This window comes from Microcaecilia unicolor, chromosome 3, assembly GCF_901765095.1.
Source record: "Microcaecilia unicolor chromosome 3, aMicUni1.1, whole genome shotgun sequence".
Taxonomy (NCBI): domain Eukaryota; kingdom Metazoa; phylum Chordata; class Amphibia; order Gymnophiona; family Siphonopidae; genus Microcaecilia; species Microcaecilia unicolor.
The window spans coordinates 503862834-503869137 of NC_044033.1; positions in this window are offsets into that span (position 1 = coordinate 503862834).

Below are 6304 nucleotides of genomic sequence, written 5' to 3' on the forward strand. Positions count from 1 at the left end.
GATTTGCGTTCAAAATCTGTACTCTGGTTCTTAAAATCATTCATGGTGAGGCCCCGGCATATATGTCAGACCTCATAGACTTACCAACCAGGAGTACAAAAAGATCAGCACGTACATTCTTAAACCTCCACTACCCTAGTTGCAAAGGACTTAAATATAAATCAATATATTGTTTTAACGCCCCCCCTTTTTAGACCCCTTCTGGACCCCTCCACACGGAGGGGTAAAGAGGGTTAGTTCATCCAAAAGTGTTTGAATTGTTTCCCTGACCTCCAGTGTCACCCAGTCCCATGGGGGTCTGTTCTGGGGAGGCATCAGAAGGCTCAGTTCAAACCTAATTCCCATGACCACAGCTTTCTGTCTATGAGGATCTAGGTGTATCTTGGGCCATTTATGTTCCCACATATATACTATTAAAAATCAACCCAAATTTGTTCAGGGAGTAAGTGTCACTTGTGTGTGGATTATTTGGTAAAGCAGAGTAAATAGAATGAATAGAAATAAAGACAAAGAAAGTTTCCAGAAATAAGATTCTGTTTATTCTTACCAAAATAAAGTCTTGAATTTAGTACATCTGGGTTCAACTGCACAGAGCTGTTCCCTCCAAGAAGAGTTGGGGAATGTTCCAACGATCTACCAAAATCTCATCCCTTTTATAGGCGAAGGTCTCTATGTAAGTCAATGGCAAGACCCTTTTTTTTTTTCTTAATATTGCCCAATCTCTGATTCATATTTTCCTTTCCGGCAGGTGCCCATTTGTACCCACCTCTCCTTTCCGTTCTAGCTATTGCAAGAGATTTTGCAATTTCCGTTATTGTAAACAACTTGTTTTTCTTGTTACAAAAATATCTGTTTTAGCTATTGCAAATGATTGTGACATTTCCGTTTTTGTCAACAACTTGTTTTTCTCTCTCTCTTAATACAAGTTTCATATCATCTTTCATATCATCTTATGATCTGAGTGCCATCTTACACAAACTCCATGTTAAAGACCAAATGTTATCCATTCTTTTCCATTATTCCTTCATCATAGGTGCTACTTTCATTCAGAAGGTTGTACCAGGTTTTGTCAAAACTCTTCATGCAGTCCTGCTTTTGCAGGTTCTCAACTATAAGGCCATTAGTGGGTTATCAGGCCTAATCAGGGCTTCTCAGCTGGCCAAAGCCCTGTAACTTGGCCCACCACCATTCCAGTGGATAGGCCTCAAGCTACAACACATATTAACATTCCCCTCTTCACCCTATCTCATAGGGTGACACCAGGGTTAATGCACCATGGTACCATCCATTCCAGAAGGTATAAAACTATTGCTCTGGAGAGTCTGATGAAAACCTGATATGGTCAAATAACTGAAATTCAGATCATAGCATAGGCACTACTTCAGTCATGTCAATCCCTCTTAGGACTTACTCATACTTGCGATTAAGTAACATACTATACTTACACCATTAATATTTCTTAACCCATTAATATGCAGGTTCTACTCTTATTCTTACATATGTGTATATATATTTTGCTAACAATCAATAATTCTTTGGTTATATACTGATTATATCCTAAGTGTACATTTGCATAGATTATATAGTGATATTGATTATTGATCACATCTTTTCATGAAGCTTTACGTTCTTATATTGTATCCCTGTGTACTATTACCTGATTATACAGTTGCAGACATTTCTACAGTGTCTCTAGCGTTTGCATAGCGATTGGTCCATCTCATAGGGAGATAGTCCAATGTGTTATCTCCTGTGGTGTTAGGAAGGAGATTTTCATACAGGGCATACTGTCCTGCGGTTGTCTTTTTCATTATGGCGGTTTCAATTAAGCGTTCCACTAAGCCTCTAGCACAAGGGATTATGCAACATCCTACTAATACAAAGATTGCTACCACTATGATTATGGTGGTGGCCGCTGAAATGATAAATGTTTTCCATTTACCAAAAGCTTTATCCATCCAACCAGTCCAAGATGTGTCGACACCAGAGTTTTCTGCCAATTCCTGTGACAGTGAGGTTAAGCCTTTCAAAGCTCTGGTAATTGATCCATCTGGTGCAGTATTGTTGGGGATAAAGGTGCAACACTGTGTACCTATCTTGTGGCACACTCCGCCATCTGCTGCCAGAATCTGGTCAAGCACTAATCGATTTTCTAGTGTCATTCTGCTGGTGGCGTCTAATTGTGTTGCAATTCCTTGAACCGCATCTCTGGTGTAATTTACAAATCTCTGCTGGTTGTAATATATATAGTTGATCCAGTCTACATTTTTATTTATAGTAGCCCACCAAAAGAAGGCAGATTCGAACCCTGCAGCAATCTGGTTTCTGGCTTTGAACTCATCAGGTACCCCTCTTGGTACTCCAATTGCATCTATATAGACTCGATCATCAAAAGATCCAGGCATTGCATTTCTCTTCACTCGTGAGGAAGAACTGCCATGAGGAGGGATCAAAGATGCTATAATGATTGGAATTACCAATTTGACTAGGGCACATCTGCCTGTCCAACTTCTATGAAGTGTATGGTGGATAGCGCGGGTTCCACAATACCACCATATATCGGCTCTAGCCTGTGAGAAGTCCGTAAGGTTCAGACCCCTCAGGGCTCCCTTTGCTAGGGAACTATTGCAATTGGTCAAGTTTCCCAAAAACCGTGAATTTTTCACTCCATATCGTTCCAGACATGTATGATATCTGGTACCAGGATCTGGAATCCTGAATGTAGGAGGCACCCTCAGCCGAGGGGGTAAGTAGGGGTGGTGTCTGTCAAGATGCTGACACGACTGGTTAACCTCAGTTGTTACCTGTAGTAACTCTAACATGCACCAAAAACCATCTGGATCATTATACTGATCTAGAGGAAAGGGAACTACTGTTGGTTCTGCTCTTGCATGGGAACAAAAATAACAATTAGAAACATTCAAACTCTTTGTAGTATAATGCGCCCATTCGAGCCACAAGTTTGTCTCTCCAAATCCTGTTTCTAGTGCCATTAGGTCTTTGGAATTATTAATTGGCACGATCTGGTAAGGAATCTTTACTTCTGGGATCTTTGTTGGCATCAAAGGATTCTTTTCTGGTTGGGCTGGGGGTGGGAAAATCTTAAATTTTCCAATGGGGTCTCTACCTGTGGCGTCAATTCCTAAGGAATAGGTTCTGTATGTAACAGCCGTTACTCCTCTGAAAGTGATAGCCACTTGATTACATTTGGTCATTGAACAAAGGCCAGTCATTTGCAATTTCATAATGGAAATGCTCTTTTTGAGATCTGGAATTTCACTACCTGAGTAGGGAACCCATGAACCTGTGTACCACCATACTTGTGCCCAACTTCCGCAATTGGAGAAGGGACACAGGTATATTTCAAAAGCTGTCAAATATTGCTGCACAGGATGTTCTCCACACATTGTGTAAGAACACACATCAAGGGTTATTGTAGTCGTGTCCTTAGTAGTGGGTAATGTTATTTCGTGGGTGGTTGTAAATTTCTGTAGAAAATCTGCTAAGTCTTGTGCTCCTTGTACCATGGGCATGGTGAGCACACACAACAGGAGGACTAGGCACTTCATGTTGGTAGTTTTCATGATTAGATGTTAGATCTGGACTGTACAAAAGGCAATTGGCGGCTAATGAAAATGAGTAACAAAATTATCTCTAGGGTCTTAGCAAGAACTGCAATCACTATAATTAGTATTCCAAAGTATATCAAGGCTTGATATATCATTAGGGGAAACTTGGGTATGGGGGGTAAATTCTAGTAGCTCCTTGTTCGGTGGGATTGGGGACTTCGAAAAGACTATATACTTCCAAAGGTCCCAATCCAACCTCTCTAATGAATAGAAAAGGTATCCAGTCTGTGCCAAGTACGGCGTATGTGATTAACCAAAAATCCACTACGTCACCAGTTTCTGGTCTTATTAGGAGCTCTTCAGTCTGCTCAACTTGTAAACCTAAGCTTCCTCCAAACAACGCTAGGGTATGGGTAACTACTCGACTGGGACCGAGTGTCCAACTCTCAAGCAAGGGTTCACACAGTATCTGATATCGTGTGAGGGGATCCCAATTGGGATCGTCTTCTGGGGCTGGGTCCCAATGGGGATATCTTAATTCTCGTGGATCTAAAAGGTACTCTGGGGGTTCAGGGATTACTTGATCACCTAAAATAAAAGGCGACAGTGGTGGAGATTCAAGGGAAGGAACGGATTGTGGTGGAGAAGGCTGGTTGTCAGGTCTGCGATGGGACATATATTGATGGTCAAATGTAGCTATCTAGGAGGACGTGTGGCTGGGACTCTGATACTTGAGGCGGCTAAGGTAGTATTCGTGGGAGGAGGAACATCACTATTAGGCACAAGAGGATAAGGATAAGGGGTGGCTCGCAATTCAGGCAAGGTAATATTATCCTCAAAAGTAGTTGTAAGATTGGGGACAATATGGACCGAGCTACTGATATTATTAGGAACACTTGTAGAATGCAAAATACGAGAATTAGTGAGGACAGGAGTAGTCGCAGAGTTTTCAATAGGCACTGTAGGATGGCCAGTTGAAAAGTCTGTTGTGGCAGATGTGTCTGCCCAGGGGGTGGGATAACTGGTGGCAAGGGGACTGATCTTTTTGATCGTTTGGAGGGATGTGTGTCCAAACAAGCGTGTGAATGTGGTATACTGTTGGGGCTCTATGTAGGCTGCTGTAGTAGGTGTTGGAACAGGAGTAGTTGCAAATACAGAAGTAGTTGCAAGTACTGCAGGGGTAGCTGCAAGTACAGAAGTAGTTGCAAGTACCGTGGCGTTTCCAACGGGCAAAGTAACGTTGCCAGTGGGAAAGGCGCTAAGTGTGATCCAAAGATCTGCAAGGTTTCTGTCAGCAGTATTTATTTACAGATATTACCTCCACTTGCCCAGTATTAGGATCGGGACTCACCTCACATATGACCACTCAAACAGCCACTAACTCATATATGGGGCATGCTACTCAGACTTCACCCCAACCACCACTCTTAGAATCCTCTGTCCAGACTGGTCCCCTGCCTCCTGCAACCTTGCCTTGCCCTACTCTGTCCCAGTTACGACAGATGGGTTTTATTCCATACAGTCCTGCCACACAGGCACGCGCAATTTGTCAGGAATTATACGATCAGGGTTACGTAAAGTTACCCCGTGATCCAGTTAATCCTTCTATGCCTATTCTCGCGCCTGAATGCTCTACTCCCCCTAGATGGGATACGTTGGGTGCACGACCAAAGGTTAGATCTCCCCAATCAACAGAGGAGTTAGAAGCTCTTCTTCAGCGTCCTCTGTTACTCCCTGCCAAACCGGCTAAAGAAGGAATCCGAAGCGAGCCTCCTCCGATGCTCGATTTCTCCTCTCTTGTAGATAGTGAAGCGATCCCTTCCTTTGCTGATGATTCACCTCGCCTTACCCTACCCATGCCTCTCCCCCTTGGTACATCGGTCCCTTCGGGAGTGCAAGCTATGCCACAATATGGCCGTACATTGGCCAGTATGGGAGATGACCTTGCTTTCGTCTCGGAAGGACTTCGTTCCTTACGCAAATCCCTTTCCACTCACCCGTGTCCTGATACTCCAGATACACTTGCCTCCGTTGTAATCAAGCCCGAATTACCCCAACAATCTGACTCCATTGCTCATAACACCAGACAACGTCACCCTGGAGGCTATCTTACTGCTGAGGGTACCAGCAGGTGCCTTCCAGTCATTGACAGTCCCCGTAACCCTACGGTTTTTACTGCCCTAGATACCAGTGCAGAGCATACCCTACCTAGCCCTCCTAGCACACCCGCCCAATAAAGACAAGATTGTCCCACCCCCAGCCCAACCAGAAAAGAATCCTTTGATGCCAACAAAGATCCCAGAAGTAAAGATTCCTTACCAGATCGTGCCAATTAATAATTCCAAAGACCTAATGGCACTAGAAACAGGATTTGGAGAGACAAACTTGTGGCTCGAATGGGCGCATTATACTACAAAGAGTTTGAATGTTTCTAATTGTTATTTTTGTTCCCATGCAAGAGCAGAACCAACAGTAGTTCCCTTTCCTCTAGATCAGTATAATGATCCAGATGGTTTTTGGTGCATGTTAGAGTTACTACAGGTAACAACTGAGGTTAACCAGTCGTGTCAGCATCTTGACAGACACCACCCCTACTTACCCCCTCGGCTGAGGGTGCCTCCTACATTCAGGATTCCAGATCCTGGTACCAGATATCATACATGTCTGGAACGATATGGAGTGAAAAATTCACGGTTTTTGGGAAACTTGACCAATTGCAATAGTTCCCTAGCAAA